The sequence below is a fragment of the Sparus aurata genome, chromosome 3 (assembly GCF_900880675.1).
Source record: "Sparus aurata chromosome 3, fSpaAur1.1, whole genome shotgun sequence".
Classification (NCBI taxonomy): domain Eukaryota; kingdom Metazoa; phylum Chordata; class Actinopteri; order Spariformes; family Sparidae; genus Sparus; species Sparus aurata.
The window spans coordinates 1,047,945-1,066,201 of record NC_044189.1 but is presented as its reverse complement, the minus strand read 5'-3'; the positions used below and the strand labels follow the sequence as shown (position 1 = coordinate 1,066,201).

The 18,257-nt window shown below is 42.2% G+C and overlaps 1 protein-coding gene and 1 long non-coding RNA gene across 3 annotated transcripts in view; both read left to right on the top strand.

Moving 5' to 3' along the window:
• The window catches only part of LOC115577177 (contactin-5-like), a 134,764-nt gene that overhangs the window by 42,485 nt on the left and 74,022 nt on the right, over positions 1 to 18,257 (top strand). The window lies entirely within an intron of this gene.
• LOC115577547 (uncharacterized) lies at positions 12,338 to 12,963 on the top strand. The gene is made up of 2 exons (XR_003983192.1): positions 12,338 to 12,505; positions 12,573 to 12,963. It is a non-coding gene; the product is annotated as an uncharacterized LOC115577547 (long non-coding RNA).

The following is an 18,257-nucleotide window of genomic DNA, read 5'->3' as shown; positions in this document are numbered from 1 at the left end:
AACCCCTCAAATGCCAATTTGTTTGCACAATGCGCTTGTTGGACAACTACCACAAAAATGATCACTGCCTATCTTCTCAGTGCTACCGGTTTATCTTGTATTATCAATAACACAGTCTGAGATATGTAACTGATTAACACCAACATTGATTATTATGCATTGTTATTTTTGTGCAGGGAAGGCAAAGTAGAAAAAACTCCCTCTCAGCTTGTTCGTGGCCAAAAGTGTCCACCTCCTGTTTACATTTTCAAAATGCTATAAAACTAATATATATATTGAAAAAATTCCAATTTTTTCCCAGTTTTTTAAATTTGCATCAGTCCTGGTCATGAAAACTAAAATTTCATATAAATTCTGAAATTTAACCCTTTAAATGCCTATTAGATAACATAATGCTGATGATTTATAAGGGAGAATAGCATTAAATCACCATGTTTTTACAAAATAATACATGCTACCTGAATTATTCTTTAACCATCATTGCAGCTAAATGGTTGTCAATAATAAGCAATATCAATGATTTTTATGCTTCATTAGTTTTTTGTGCAGTGGCAGAAAAAACATAAAAACTCCCTCTCAGCTTATGCATGGCCAAAAGTGTCCACCTCCTGTTTGCTTACAAAATGCTATATACAAACACTATATACTGAAAATATTTGCTCCTTTTTTCAAATTTGACATCAGTCCTGATCATGAAATCCAAAATTTTAATCAATTCCAGAATTAACTGGGTCGTTTTCCCATGTAAATCTCCATGCTCCAGGCATAGGAGGTTGCCACATCACAGGTGAACCAGATTTTAATGCCATACTGTGCAGGCTTGTTGGGAATATATTGTAGATGTCAGTGGTGTGCATGGGGGGGGTGGGCAGTGGCCTAATTATTGGAAAATGCACACTAAAGTGCCCTCTTGGGTGCCAAAATGCTTGCTAAAGTGCCCTCTTGGGAGCCAAAATGTGCGCTGAAGCACCATCTTGGGAGCCAAAACGCGCGCTGTAGCGCCCTCTTGGGAGCCAAAAAGTGCGTTAAAGTGCCCTCTTGATTGGCAAAACACAACAAACTGCCCCCTTGGCTGGTTAAAACATGATAAACTGCCCTCTTGGGTGACAAAATCAGGCACTAAAGTGCCCTCCTCGGAGCCAAAACGCGCACTACTGTGCCCTCTTCAGTTGCAAGAACTTGCTGTATGTGCCCTTTTTTTGCTTTTCATCCCTGCCTTTCAAAAGGTCTGTGCACGCCACTGGTCGAAGTCCACAATGACCTATGAATGCAACAAGCTGCTTGTCAACACACACACATCAACCCCTGGATTAAATAAGAGGGGGAGGCAAGCAACCCACTTTTCCCACAGGATGCGAAATGCAGCGAGTTTATCATTCCTGAAGCGTCCTGGGTGGGAGAGCCTGTCATCAAAGCAGATGTTAGCGCTGATCTGAGTGAAGCTGTAGAGGGGCATCGTGGCACAAAACATGGCCCGTCCTGTCTTGGCATCCCACATGCCACGTGTTGCTTCATGTCTTGAGCGGTAGACGCCAGCCAGAATCAGAATCCCAATGTAGACTCTCATCTCCACTTCATCCACATTCTTCCAATCCTCACACCTTCGCCTCCCATGCAGGTTTGTGTTGGTGCACAGCAGCTGAATGATCTCCTCTGTAATAAAATGGTCAAAGGCAGACCTCAGGTTGCTGATATGGGCAACTGCGTACAGGGTGGGCCCTGGGGTGAAACCAGTGGATACTGGATTGTGGTGCAGGGTCTCTTCAGCAGTGGGAAACCACATTATTTTCCCATGACGAGACATCCACTGACCGGCCAGCCCCTCTGTCTCTGCCATCAGCTGATCGGCCTCCATTGCTGTGTCTGTACCGTCCTCTTCCCCTGAGGAAGAGGAACCAGGCACTGGCTGGAAGTCGTCATCAGTGGTGTTGCTGTCATCCTCTGAGGAAGGTGTCCCATCATCTTCAGGAGAGGACGTGTCCTCATCTTGGGTAGAAGATTTCTCCTCCTCAACCGCAGAGGATTTCTCTCCATCTTTACTCTCTGAGCCAATCACATACTCAAGTGCTTCAGTCAGGGCATATGACCTTCTCGCCATCCTACAGATAAGAAGGATCTGGGAGCTGATAGGCTCACTTATAGCATTAGTACTGACTGCACCTGCAAAAACTCCAGGACAGATTTATAAACAGTGTCAGACTTTGTTTTTGTTTCCCAGAAGCCATAGGTCAAGATGACCTGTGATCCTTTTTTTTGGAGAGCAGCTATTTGAGAATGTAAAGGCTATTGTGTAGTTGTGTGTGGCATTTTTTTATGAAAAGATCAAAGTTACAGGTGTTTTCAACCTGTGCATCACAGCCAGGTGTGCCTTGGAAACTCAAAGCTCAATAACCTGTACCGAGAGAAATTCACCAAAACTTGTATGGTATGATACACTGTAATTTATGTCACTTTATCTTGTTAATACTAATTTTTTTTTTCATGCACAAACACACATCATTACCTGACATCCTTAGGATCACACCTATGTCAAAATTGTGTCATTCATTTGCTCCATTGGAGTGCAGGAAGCCATCATACGCCCCTAGTGGAAACTAAGAATATTAACTGAAATTGCTCCCTTGCCCCAAAATGGACAAATGACACAATCTGGTAAAAAACATTAAAAACTAAAATTTTCAAGTGTTGAGTTTAGAATGAAAGCCATTTTACCTAAATTATATGATTTTATACTGTAAATCACAAGGAATTAAAAAATGTGGTTTTAATGGGTTTCAATTGGCCAAAAGTGTCCACGATAGAGCCATAAGGTACAATTGTAGATACACAGTATAATATTGACATATTTAAAGAGCAGGTTTTGAAAATTGAAAGATCAGCCAAAAATCCAGACCCTTGGGAAATATCATTCCATATGCATTAACACAGCTAAAATGATCAACAAAAAGGAAGTGAGGTGGACACAAATGGCCAGCATAGATTCCAGAGGGTTAAGTGTTGTATAAAACATTGAGGATTAGTAGACGTGTGCATTTCCTTCCTCCTGCTGCCGCCATCTTGTCTCGGGATACTGGCCTCTACAATTAGTAAGTAGGGTATACCAGACTGCTTTTTGAGGTTTTAATGACAGAAATGTCAGAACTGAGCAACAATGATTCTCAAATTTAACAGTAAGTTACCATCCTGATACTAAATTAACCTAGCTGTTGGTCAGGTAAAGAATAGAAAGTTTGATTTCTGTGTAAGTATTATATCACTTGGGTGCTGAATATGATACGTGTCAATCAGCTATGTAGTTGTATGTGTTATTAAATGATCTACTTAAAGTGTTCCTTCATAACTCACAACCCAGCTGAGGGAAGCCATTTTATATAAGAAGAGAAGAGAGTACTTACAAACTAATTACACAGGGACGATCTCAAATACTGAATTATAGAAATGTTACTGTCACTTTTTACATATCAGTGTCTTTTTGAATGGAACTGGACCACATTCTCTATCTATCTATCTATCTATCTATCTATCTATCTATCTATCTATCTATCTATCTGTGTATGATAGTATGTGGTCCTGACATGGGCAGCACCATAAATATATAATGTAGGAGACACTGCTCACACACTAATTTGATATATATATGATTATTAATCACTGGAAATTAATATTACACTCGTAAAATGGGGCACCACCTCCTTGTTTAGTTATTGGAATAATCCAGAGGACATTATTCCAAACCCCTAACTGTACCAGTTTGCTTGGACAGTTAGAGTCCATTCAAAATCAATTTATTCAGTCTCAGTATTCTGAAGCAGTGAATTCTTTGCACGTATCCATCGGTTCTCCACATTAAAATTAAGTTCCAGACAAAGACAAATGATTATATGTTTATTGACTAAATAATTTGGGTAAAATAAAAGACATGACAATTTTAGACGAACAACAGATAACAGAAAATGTAAAGACTGTAATTAGGAAAGTAATAAAGTCGTGTGACCGTCGGTAGATGGTAAAGTTAAAGGGTCGGGTTATATATATTAAATATTACGGGAGTAATTCTTAATACTATGAGACCCTAATCTTAATTCTCTTAAGTTCATAAGATAGAAGTTAGAACTTAGACAGAAGTCAGAACTTTGACAGAAGTCAGAACTTTCACTCATTCTCACGTGTGTGGATCCAGCTGCATGAAGACGTTCGGCCGGTTTTGTCTGGGCGTCTGGAGGCACTGAAGTTTGGTGTTCTTGAGAGTTCTGGGTTGGACTACGGCACGGCGCGTCGGTCCAGTAGCCAGAAGGAAGGCCAGTACTCTGTTGAGGAACTCTTGGTCCGAAGGCCCAGCGGGGTTTCCGCCTTGGGAGCGCTGGGTAGAGTCTGTCTCGGCTGGGAGCACACAAAGTCTCTTTCGTTGGACTCTTTGCAAGGCTTACAGCGTTCTTCATCAGATGATCACAGTCTTGAAAAAGACTTTTCTTGGTGGTTTCAAATAGTGGTACTCAAGATCTGATCCTGAAACTAATTCAACTTCTTCTGAATCAGGCGGTGATACTTTAACAGTATAAAATCAAAAAAGAAAAGAATTTGTTCTATTAAAAACTTGAATAAAAGTAGAGTACTTAAAGTAGGGATTCAATTCGCTTGTCTTAGAGCTTGTTGCAAAAATAAAAGTAAAGATTACTTGAGAAATAAAAATAAAATAAAAATGAAAACAAAGAAGAGAAGAGAGAAGAAGGAGAAGAAGCAGGGGGAGAAGAGAACAGGGAGAGAACCTGGAGAAAAAGAGAGTGAGAGAAGGGGAGAGTGTCTGTTTTATGACCTGTAGCAGGGTGAACGGGAGCCGGCTGACAGTGTCACACCTCATGTGATCTGCGTTTAGGCTCCCAAAAGTTAATCTAACTATACTATTTGTATTTAACATTTCGAAATCGTGTTTTAACCTTCACAAAACTTCACCATCTTAAAAGTCGAATTTTTGCCTTCGTGAAAAGATGCAACATGATAATGATCATTTGTCATTCAAAAGAATTATAACCTGATTAAGACATGAAGCACTTGAGTATACAACATATGACAATAAAGTATACAATACACAGTAGAACCAAGGACTTATACATATTCCTTGTAGTTATATCTTTAACAAAACATATCAGACATTTAACTGGTAAATAATACAAGTATTACCGAAGGAATGATGATCTTCAAATCTCTCCTCCATCGACAAAGGGGAGGGGGTTTCTGTTGACCTCAAACTTATTGAGTAATAAACTTCATTTGGCTTCACAATAACATAAGAAGGATCTGTTGAATGACCTTCTTACTCTATTTCGGGATCCGTTAAATTTAAGAAATTGAGATGTAGTTTATTTGTTATTTAGGACTTTTGGGTGAGAACAGAAGACTGAAAGGGGGATTGGTATGTCAGACCCAGGAACAACAACGGTCTTAATAACAGTTGGACATGTGAGGAGAAGAACACACAGATTAGGTTCCCCATTAAGCCTTCCCCCACTGGAGACTGTTCCAGAGGAAGAGACACGTAGATTAGTAAAACATCTTAAATCACCACATCTATGTTAGAAACCAGTCCTTCTTCCTTTTGGTGTGACCAAAGAAAACTCCATTGGGCTTGACCTTGTTTGACCTGAGGAACAGGGGTTCATCTTCTTTGGAGGAAGGGGAACAGACCAGATGTGCTTAGTTGTTGTAAATTACTAGAAGAAGCTCTCTGGTGATCTGTTTATTGCAAGAAAAACAACATCGTCCCACTCTGTGGAGAGGAGAGGAATTTGCCAGGCCAGGATATGGGGGCTTTCAGTCCCATATGCTGGAAAAAGGAGTTGATTTGGGTTAAAGGTAATCATGGCTGAAATGAGACCACCTTAAGATGCAGAGACAAGACTTGTGTTCCTACATCTGTATGTATTAGGGGTGTACCAAAATATTGATACTACGATATATCGTGATATTTTGAGGCACATTATCGATACACTGGTGCCAAATATCTTTAAGTTGCAGTCATTGTGTGTGTGTTAAGAAGAGCCACTGTGCAATATACACTTTGTTTACTTGGCTGTCATTAATGCAAAATTGATTTACAATGTTTTGTAATTCCTGTGAAATAGATGCATTGCAGTCAATAAGTTCTGAATTTCTTCAGTGATACAGATATCGCGATGTATCGTGGATGAAATTTCTTGCAATATATCGATTATCGCAGGATCGTGATAATGTCGTTATCGTAGGCAAAATATCGTTATATATATATGTGTATATGTATATATATGTGTATATATATATATATATATATATATATATATATATATAGATATATAGATATAGACATATAGATAGATAGATAGATATGTATATATATAGATATATGTATATGTGTATATACATATGTATATGTATATGTGTATATATGTATATATATATATATATATATATATATATATATATATATATATATATATATGTATGCATTTTCTGTGATGAATGAGTGGAACATCCTGTTACTGAACCATGACGCCAAAAACTGAGATACATACTGAATGGTGACTTCTGTGTTTTACATCATAGAAATGTACCAATGCCACATATTAGCTCAGCACAAAGACTGCCAACAGCTCTTTCAAACACTTGTGATTGTTGTTCAGAATTAAAACTGCGGAAGGCAATCATGGTGCAGACTCTGACTGTTTTTTATTTTGTATAAATATATTTAGTTTTTGTGTTTTTCGTGTGTATGCGTTTTATGGAAGCTTGTATGAAGTATGTCCAGTTTATTTTGTATGAAAGTTATAGTAATAGTAAGGTGTCAACTTCTAATATCCAGTGCTGTAGTCGATGTCTTTGAATATTGAAAATAAATTACAGGAACATGTTCCTTTTCTTTAAAAAGAAAAAAAAACATTGCAAAAACACTGAGTGAGTTAAAGTTGAGTTAAGGGAAAAGAGGCATGCCGGGTGTGACTTTCTGTTTCTGTTGAGTGAGACAGAGTTTACTAAAAAAGTTTTCGGACAACGCACGTTAGCAGTAGCACCTCCGACGCGCCGCCATCGTGTAAGACAAAAAGTGTCGATCCTCGAGTGCGACCTAACAGGTAGGAGGTCCACCATTACTCTCCTGCCTGTTAGGTTGCAATCTCTGTGTACACAAACAATGTTCTCAATGCTCGTGCTCATGTGTAGAGACCCTGGTGATACTTTGAGCAAAGTTTCATGTTGTGTCGAGACTTCTTACTGTTTTAAAAATAGAGATTTTGATGCTATCGTAAAAGTGCCCGCAGCACTCCCATTGAAAATGAGTTGAAAATAGTGCCTTTTTCATTGCAATTATGCTTTTATACGAAGGTTTGACTCATATTCAATCACAAATAAAGCCTCGGTTGCTTTTTGGCGAGAGTTTCACTTTAAGTTTTATTGTAGTTTTCTCATCAGTGTTTTTGCCATCTGAAGTTGTGGAAAGTAACAGGATGTCTTATGATACTTGATATAAATCCAGTCCAAAATGTTTGGATAGGTGTTGCACACTTGTGTGACTTCTAATGTTGTTTCTTTACTGTGTTATTCTGCAAAATACACAGACTGAATACTTCATACTCATTTCTGTCCAGCTTTCCTCTGAGCACCACAGTTCAGTGTGTGTGTACCGACCTAAAACACCAGTTAACAAAAAAATAGCTTCCAACGAATGCCACGCAAATATATCAAGTTGCACAAAATATGACTGTCGCTCCTTGTTTCATTATTGAGTATGACTGCACTACTTATTCACAGTTATGCCACCTTTGTTTACTTCATGTTGAGTCAGTGTGAAATCATCTAATAATTAAATCAAATTAATGTAGTTTTATCAATAAACTTCATGTATGACACACACTCAACATGATGTATATAACAACTTTTTACACTAAATGTGACTATTTACACTGAATGTAATAGAATTAGATGGAAAAGTCAGATGGTATTAAAGTAAATAAGTTTCTGGGGTGCACATGGTATGTGACAGTTCTGATCTTCTGGTTTTACTTGTTGCATCATTAGTGTTACGTATTAATCACTGTTAAATGTTAACAGTAACTAATGAGATTAAAGGTTCTGACTGTACTCTGTAGCTAATGAAGCTTGTTAGCTTGGTTAGCCGTGCAGCTAGCGAGAGAGGAGCTGTTGACCGCCGGGACAAACAGTTTTCAGGCGTCTGTTATCTCAACAACACGAGACATCGACGTCTTTGACATGAAGTAAAAACTTTTATTTCTTCACATTCTGTTTTTAATTGTAGTTCATTTTAAAATTCTTAGATTGAACCTTTAAAGACCGTTTTAAAACGAACCAACCCAGCTTCAAAACAGCCGGGACTTCATCTCTTTACACTCTGAGCTGTGAATATTAAAGTTTCATTTTCCAGGACGATGACGTTCAGTTCCTCAGTCAGCGGAGGAGGAAGAGGAAGACGACCAGTCGGGATGAGTGACACTGAAGCTTCGGTCTGATCAGCAGCAGCTCTGAACATGTTGAGTTTTATGATCTTCTGTCCCGTCTGGTTCCTGCTCACAGTTCTGATCGTCTGCAGAGAAAACTCCACAGGTACAGGTGGGTCTCAGCTTCTGAATCTTCAATATCAGTCATTTTATTTTATTACTGAGTTGTTTTCTGTGTCTGAGTTACTTATTCACTCACACGGACGTTCTGTGTGTTGGCTCACCGTTAACATCTGTAGTTTGAGATTAAATACGTCAAAATAACGTGTATTCCTGAAGTTTAAAGACGTTTTGTGCAATAAAAAGAAGAGAATCATTTGACTAACGATTAGTTTTATATTTTACTTTTAATAAAAGTTGTAAAAGAGGTCATAGTGTACTGAGAAAGAAAAAGTACAACAGTGATTTACAAACAATAAAAGCTGAAAACAGTGAGAAAATACCTAAAATAACACGATTGTCTCTCAAATCCAATTTTTTATCAAAGAAAACAACGTTACGGTTTAATTATTCACATAATGTAAATGTTTGAGCTCACAGTCAGTGTGATTCTGTCTGCGTTGTTATTTAAGGCGGGCTGAAGCACAGCGAGCGTGTTTCCATGAGATAAAACAGGAATAGCAGCTAAAACAGGAAACGAGGCTAAAAACTGAACATCAGCAGGAGATGAGTGACACAGAGACAGTATCTCTCTACACTGACTTTATGTACTTTTACTTCAGTAACACATCTGAGTACTTCTTCCACCTCTGAGGAAGAGAAAAGTCTTTTCTGACTTCATTAATGAATAATTTAGAGTTTAACTGCTTTATTAGATTACGTTACAGAGAAAAACTTAATATTTACATGAAAGTGAAATGTTTGATCAGTTTTACAGTAAATCAACTGTATAATGAAGTAATCTACAGTAATGTACAGTAATCTATATTAATCTACAGTAATCTACAGTAATCTACAGTAGATTACTGTAGATTACTATAAAACATTTCATGACATTAACCACAGTGAGCAGAGACACGTCAGGCTGTCAGAGGTCACATTCAGATCTGTTCTCTCCTCCAGCTGTGATCCTGTTGTCAGTCCCGGAGGATCACCACGTCCGCCTGCCATGTGGTGGCTCCAGCAGTTCTGATGTGGTCTGGACTCATCAGGACCGGACAGTCCTGGTGACCCGACAGGGGAGCTACGAGACCAACGAGGACCCCCGGCGGTACCGTCTGCTGCCTGACGGCAGCCTGTGCCTGCTGCAGCTCGACGACTCTGACGATGGAGAGTATCGCTGCAACCAGCAGCTGGTGGCCGAGCTGCAGGTGCTCACAGGTAGACTGAGAGCAGTGCATTGTGGGACATATGTAGAAAGGTGTCTTTAAAGAGTCTCACTCCCAGGTGGTCCCGGTGACCCTCTTTGTATCTGGCCTTCAGGTGAGGACTTCAGGGTGCCTGCAGGCCGGACGCTGCTGCTCCCCTGCAGCAGCTCCTCTAAAGCCAGACAGAGGTGGTTCTACAGGAGGGACGGAGGGAGGCGGGAGCTGATCTTCACCTGGTTCAGGAACGGCACGATGAAACCGGAGAGGAGTCGGCTCAGCTACGAGAACGAGGCGCTGCAGATCCGTGACCTGCAGCCAGAGGATGCTGGACAGTATCAGTGCAGCGGGAAGACGAGCTCAGTCAGCGTCCTGACAGGTGGATCGGCTGATTGAGTGTTTGATTCCCAACATGTTGTCAGAGAAGTCACAAATCTGAAAATATCTTTTATTCTGTTCATCAGTGCAGCCGGAGCCGACCAGCATCCATCAGACCAGCAGGACAACGACCACACCTGCTGTGAGGACAACAGGTGGGACCTGTTCACGTTAAAGGTTCAGTGATGACCAAGTTTTCAATCTTTTCTACTATCATACTTTCATTTTCTTTTTTGTCAGACGTGGTTGAAACAAAGAAGGAGAAGAAGAGGCCGGAGAACGGTTGGTCTCAGACGCGTCACTTCCTGTCTCAGTATCCAGATGTTTGGATGTGTGCTGACCAGATGTTTTCTGCCGTCTCTCTCAGCACTGCTCGTCGTCGCCGTCGTCAGTCTGGCGATAATGATCCTCCTCATGGCGGCCGTCTGCGTGCTGCTGACCAGCATGAAGTGCAGGAGGAAGAAGAAAAGCAGAAGTGCAGGTAGGTGCAGGTCTGACGTACACAGAGCACCTGCTGCACCTGAAGCCAGGGATCCGTCCTGACGTCCTGCAGCTCAGGTTGTTATCGGTGCTGCGACTCGTCTCAGGTGCAGGAACTGACTTGACCTGAACTACCTGGACAGAGAGATCGTGGATTCTCAGTTTGCTCTTCTTGACAAATAAAGGATCAATTAATTAACTGATTAATGACAATAAATAAATATTGTCTCCTTGTCCGTCCTCAGCTCCACAGAGGCGTGAGGACACGGAGCTGCAGCCGTGGACGACGTCCAGCGGACACACTGGTAACACCGTCACATGTCCGTCCTCAGGTGCGTCCTCAGGTGCGTCCTCAGGTGTGTCCTCAGGTGCGTCCTCAGGTGTGTCCTCAGGTGCGTCTCCTCCGTTAACACACCTGTCCCCCGTCTGTCTGCAGGGTGCGAGCAGTACGAGAGTCCGTCTGTGCCGGAGGAGACGATCCATTACGCCTCTCTGGGCCGACAGAACTGGAGGGAGAGGCCGAGCAGGACTCCTCCGGATCAGGACCACCACAGAGTCATCTACTCGTCTGTCATCACCAGAACTGCTGCCAAGTAGACTAAATCAGGGTCACGGTGACTGTTTCCTGATGAGGAGGCCGGTTCTGATCCAAACCTCCTGCAATGACGACAAGACTCCAGGTTTGCTGTCAATCGTCTCATCAGACTCTCAACGAGAAGTTGGACTTGCTGAATGTTGAACAGTTCCTTTAAATGTTGCTCTGGTTCTGGTGATTTTCTGGTTGACTACGTGTCCTCAGGTTCTGGTTCTAAATCATGTGAATCAGCGTCAATCTCCTGAATATACAGTTACTTGTTCTGGTCAAATATAGTCAGGCCCATCATTTACTGTTTTCCCAGGATGCTGACTTCATCACTCGCCCTACCTTGCCCGCGATTGGTTGTTCCTCATTACCATCATTGGTTGGGTTGTTCGGGTCGGAACTCTCGAGGGCTTAAATGAAATGGACCGTTTTTTGTTTTTTTTCAGTGATTGTGGATCATGGAGCTTCTCAGTAGTTTCCAGAAGTTATCTGTGACATCGGACTTGCCTGTCCGTGTTTTCATACGTTTAAGTTTCCCACTCAGAACCTCCTCAAGTCTCCGTGAATCACGTGACGAACAACATTCAGAACTTCTGCTGTGGCAACTCTCTTTCCTAAGCTGTTCTGGGGTTCAGAGGTTTTTTGGGTCGGGTTTGAATATCAGGGGGAGCCAATCAGAGGCAGAGTCACAAAGGTCACGTTGTGACGTCACAAAAATAGTTGTGTTTTTTTTAAACTTGGTTCTGGTTTCGTTAAAACATTTGTCCTCATATTTATTTTCTGTGATTTTATTTCATGCAGTTTTCTTTTGGATCTCGACTCTCAACCAGAACTTTTTTACAAACGCAAACACAAGAACCTTCTTCACATCTGAAAACAACCTCAGTGTGTCTGTTCAGATCCACCTGTTACATGACTGCAGTGTGCTGTGACGTCCAGCAGGTGGCAGTGTGACGTCACCTCACCTGCTGCAGGGTTACATGACTGCAGTGTGCTGTGACGTCCAGCAGGTGGCAGTGTGACGTCACCTCACCTGCTGCAGGGTTACATGACTGCAGTGTGCTTGTGACGTCCAGCAGGGTGGCAGTGTGACGTCACTCACTGATGCAGGGTTACATGGCTGCAGTGTGCTGTGACGTCCAGCAGGTGGCAGTGTGACGTCACCTCACCTCTGCTGTGTTACATGGCTGCAGTGTGCTGTGACGTCCAGCAGGTGGCAGTGTGACGTCACCTCACCTCTGCTGTGTTACATGGCTGCAGTGTGCTGTGACGTCCAGCAGGTGGCAGTGTGACGTCACCTCACCTCTGCTGTGTTACATGGCTGCAGTGTGCTGTGACGTCCAGCAGGTGGCAAAACTAATCACTTATTAACTTTTAAACGTTGAGATCATCTTCGTTCAGGTGTGACATCACACAGCCTGACTCAGGTGTGAGCCGGCAGGTGAGCTCACCTTGATGTTGGTGAAGTCGTAGTCGTACTGAGGGTGAAAGAAGTCCTGCAGGTTGATCTTCGGTGGTCCGGAGGCTCGGTTATAAAAAAGCTGCTGATCAGAGTGATGAAGATGTGCGACTCTGTTGTCCTGGATACTAAATGTTATTAAGATGTAAATATGATTTAAGTTATAAATATTTATGACATTCATTAAAAGAAACAGTTCATTTCAGTCCTGGAATCTGTATTTCTAACACATTTGTTAGAAGAGATAAAGAATAAAGAGACAACAGGTTGTTCACATCAGAATGTGTTTATTAAAAAGAGAGCTGAGAACAGCTGATGCTACATTTATTATATGAACATATGAAACATGTGACGACATGAGAGCAGATAACAGGTCAGGTAACGTAAAGGCTCGGCACTATAAACAAGATAACACAAAGATAATGACATAAAACTCAAAGTTAAATGAGAAAGAAATGACATTCATAGAAACAACAGAGATGTTTTTCTTCTGCGTGTGAAGATTTCACTTGTTAGATTCACATTTTGAGGTAAAAGTTTTTACTCCTCAGGAACTAAAAACAGAAAATGTCAAATAAACAAATAAAAAAATATAATAAAAAGCTGAATTTTGTGACTGTTAAAAAGCTGAAACAGGAAAAGAACCGGTTCTATCTGAAGTCACGTGATCCGTTTGGGCTCTTGCGATTGGCCACTGCCGAGTACGTGACGTCCTCTTCGACCAATCGTGTCCCTGCTCGGCCGGAGGGGCGGGGATTCTCCGCCAGCTTCAGACTGGAGTAGTGCAGAGAGTCGTCCTGCAGAGAGCCAGAGGAACAGTGATGGATGGAACTGAGTACTTGTACTTTAACTGAGTATTCAAAGTTCCTGTTACTTTATTATTCTCCTCCACTCAGACGATCAGTTACCTCACAGATTAACTTTGTTTGTTTTATCAGCAGTCGGATAAAAAAACTCTGAAAATGTTGAATTCATTCAACAATAAAACATCGTACATGTAAATATATGTTTATATTTATTGTGCTTTTACTGCCAGAAAGTTACTTTTGAAACTTAAGTAAATTTAACATCAGATATTTTAACTCTTGTTCAGGTGAATTTCACTTGAACCAAAGTAATATCTTAACACCATATCTTTACTTTTAGACTTTTGAGTACTTGATTTTTTGAATGTTACAGAGAATATAAAGAGTTTTGCTTCAGGTCCAGAGAGCTGTGGGTCACAATTAAGTCTCCACACAGAACAAAAGGGGTTGTATCCGGTCGAAGTAAGAACTGATCAGATGACTTAAAGAGTGACTGACCTCTGTGACCTGCTGAGTCAGACGGCTGCTCGGTGAGCTACAGCAGCAGACGGCTGGTTTACCTGAAGAGAAGAAGAAGAAGGTGAAGGTGAGACAAGAAGACAGAACAACAACTGAACCAGCACCACAGAGCTCTGGGTTCTGGTTCAGGTCCCAGAGCTGCAGACGGGCTCACAGTCTGGTACCAGCAGCCTGAACAGAGTGACCAGCAGAGGGAGCTGCAGAGTGTTTCCATGTTTCACTGTTGTGTGATGAGGAAGTGTTGAGAAATAGAAATTAACCTGAGGACAATAGAGACCAAATAACTAAATACATTAAAAAACCAAAAAAAACAAGATAAATACAAACAACATAATAACAAAATAAATAATAATAAATAAAATAAATAACGTAATAAATAAATAAACATACAACATAATACATAAAAATAAACATAATAAATAATACATAACATATAAATAAAAAATAAATACACTCTTATATATTTATATCATTTACTGACTGATTTGTTTATTCTAACCCCTCTGTGTGTTTCCATCTGTCTCTGTTGTCTCTTCTGTATGTTGCAGTGAACTTTACACAGATGTTCTGTCCAGATGTGCTCACGGTTCCGGTACTGTGAGCTGGACTCTTCCTCTCAGAGCCCTGTGACTTCCTATAACTGACTCTGAGTCAGTAAGGAAAGTGAAAGTATGAAAGTGAAACTAGGTCGAGTTGTTTGTGAGACTGAGAGAGTGACACGTCCAGCTCGGAGCTGACTGCTGCTCAACAAACTGCTTCACATACAAAACAAGAAGAAGAAGAAGAAGAAGAAGAAGAGAAGAAGAAGCAGCTGTAGTCGGGCCCAGCTCTCCTCCTCCTTCTCAGCACCATGCCTGACTCCCAGCTGTGCCTTGAGGCCCTGTCGGCTCTGTCCGGCTGTAAGTGGAGGCGACCAGCGGCGGTCGCAGCTCAGCCCGCAGGACTTCGTCAAATCGTCACCCTCAAGGAGTTCACAAGCAGGAGGGCTTCAAGGAGCTGGAGTACCCGGCATCGGGACCCTGTCCCTGCAGGACCCGGAAGACCAGGACCTGTACAGCGCTCCCCTGGCGTCACAGAAGGGCCCGGACCGGAACCGAGCCTCCGGGCCACCGTGAAGATCAACCTGCAGGACTTCTTCCAACCCTCAGTACGACTACGACTTCACCAACATCAAGGTGAGCTCACACCTGAGTCAGGCTGTGTGACGTCACACCTGAACGTAGATTATCTCAGTGATTAAAAGTTAATCAGAGTGTTTAGATTAATAACGTGATTATTAGAGTTATTTAAGAGAATCAGTGGAATATAACTGATACTGTACTCAGGTTTAAAACAGCACACACACACACACACACACACACACACTCATATATAATATATATTATATGTTTTACTGCACAAATGTTTGTCTGAAAGAGTGATGTGACGTCACGCTGCCACCTGCTGGACATCACCGCACACTGCAGTTATTATAACAGACAGGTGAGACAGGACTGGAAAAAAAGACAGGGGAGGGGAGAAGAGAGAAGAGAGGGGGAAAAGGAAGGAAAGAGAGGAAGAGGAAGGAGGGGTAGAGGAAGAAAGGAAGGAAGGAAGGAAGGAAGGAGAAGATGAGGGCAAAGAAAAAGAAGAGAAGAGAAGAAGGGGTAGAAGAAGAAGAAGAAGAAGAAGAAGAACAGGGGAAGAGGAAGAGGAAGGAAAGAGAGGAAGAGGGGGCAGAAGGGGTAGGGGAAGAAAGGAAGGAGAAGAAGGAAGGGAGGGAGAGGAAGGAAAGAAAGGAAGAGGAGGGGGGAGAGGAGGATAAAGAAGAAGAAGAAGTAGAAGAGAAGAAGGGATAGAAGAAGAAGCACAGAGGAAAAGGAAGGAAGGAGGAGAAGAGGAGAGCAAAGAAGAAGAAGAAGAAGAACAGGAGGGAGAGGAAGAGGAAGGAAAGAGAGGAAGGCTGAGGGGGCCAGAAGGGGTAGAGGAAGGAAGGAAGGAAGGAAGGAAGGAAGGCAGGAGAAGAAGGGATGGAAGAAGAAGAAGAACAGGAGGAGAGGAAGAAAAAGAAAGGAGAGGAGACAAAGAAGAAGAAGACAAAAAATCTAGAACTTAAACGTCTTTCTTTCCTTCGTGTGAAACTTTTTGTTAATAAACAGAAGTGTGAGACGTGTCGGTGCTGAGAATCCAGTCGGTTCATCAGCAGAACTATAAGTGACACCAACAGAACCGCTGTTCAGAACTCGACTGTGATCTCAGGACTGATGCAGAAACATTAGCATGTAGCATATTAGCATTGAGTTTCCTTTGAGTGTGTCCAGTTCTGACCCTGTTCACCTCTCTGTCACCTGCAGGACGGCAGCGCCCAGTACCTGCGTGGCAACGAGCCGTACATCCGCCCCTGCGGGTGGAACCGGGTCGCCCTGCGGGTCAGCAAGAAGTATGACGACAGCGACGTCTGGCTGGGGACGGGGAAGGACGCCTGGCCCGTCTCCTACAACGGACACAACATGGACGGATCCCTCGGCATCATCCTGGCCCACAAGGGGGGCCCGTCCGATGAGCCCAGCTTCCTGGATGCTGCTGCCGCCTCCCTGGTGGAGGAGCGGAAGAGGGGCCGAGGAGTCTACTCCACGCCGGACATCAAGATGGCAGAGAAGTACTGCAAGAGGTTCAAGTCCAAGGTGGACGGGAAGACCTACAAAGTGGTTCTGCAGAACCGCATCAACCCGGAGAAGAGAGTGAAGTGCCAGAGAGAACACTTCTGGGTGGTCTACATCCCCGAGGGCTGCAAGGACCTCCAGACCAAGGCCATCGTGCAGGAGTCCATCCGACCATACGGGCTGCTGCTGAAGCAGGCGTGAGGAGGCGTCCGGTCAGAGGATCCTCAGAGGATCCATCGGGTCGACCTGAAGGTTTATTGATCGTCAACAACAGACCTCCCGCTGGGTCAGACGGTGAACTGTCTCTTCACTTCCTGCTACACTGACCCACAGAACCAGATAACTTCTGCCAACCCGAAACTTTCAGCTGCCTGATTTTAACCTCTGTAGAATTCAGATCATGTTTGTCTTTAACACTCACATCTTTTACAATCGATTGTGTCACGACGGGAAGATAAAAATAAAAAGTCTGTCATCCTGGCAGCAGTGGACACGGTGCGTTCAAATGTAAGACCAGACTGTGGGAAAGACGAAAACAAGACTCAAATCTGGTGAACTGATAATTCTGCCATCCGATGTGTCTTCGGCCTCTCTGTAGAGACACCCAGTTCTTCCAGAATTGATCTGATTTGAAATGTTACTCTGCTTTTATTCTTCATTGTTGCACAAAATGTTGAAATCGCAAGTTTCCACAAGTGTTTTTATTATTCCAGTGAGGGTGAAGAGATCTGGAGTCAGGGAATGATGAGATGTGACCTGATTTTATTGTTGATTATTGTTTTCTTCTGTCTCATGAACACAGAGCCGTTATGATCGCGTCATGTGGAGAAAATGTTTTGAATCTGTTCTTCCTGTTTGTACGTTATTAAACATGTAACACAGATCCTGGAGTGTGTTTCCTGTTGTTAATGTTATTAAAGTGTTACTAAGGTGTGACAGAGACGCCTTCACAGATCTTTGTTTCCTTTTCACTTCACTTCACTTGATCGACCTCCAGCTGGTGAGACTTGTTTTATTACACGATGACTCACAGATATGAACACGTCACACATTACTTTAATACAAATCAATCAGAAGATCGGAGCTCAAGTACGAGTTCAGTTACATGACTGAAATACTACCCAGTCACAAGCAGTTCCTCTCAATGTGCTGCACTTAATGCTGAATTTACAAGAAGGCACCAGGGATTTAAAATGTCTTTCGTCTGCTTCACACAGGTGTGTAAGTTTCTCTTCAGGACACCACGACTGTAAAATCATGCGATTTGTAAATGGAGTCTGGGATGTTTAGCCGTTCCTCGTTAATTCTCTTGTTTATGTGACATTTCTTGCATCAGTTGTGTAAAATAGATCACAGACAGAACACGCCTCACCTGTTTTTTTAAATATATTTATATTAATAATATAAATATGATTCAATACATTGAAAGAATTCATTATTGGCGATTAAAATAATGGTTGTTGACTCGACTCGACCCTTCCCACACTGTTCTTCAGTCCTTGAGTAAATATACTTGCATTTTCAACCACTAGGTGGCGACACTGCCACAAACACACACTTTTATTAAAGTTTTAACACCAAGTTACAGCCTTGAACAACCGACTTG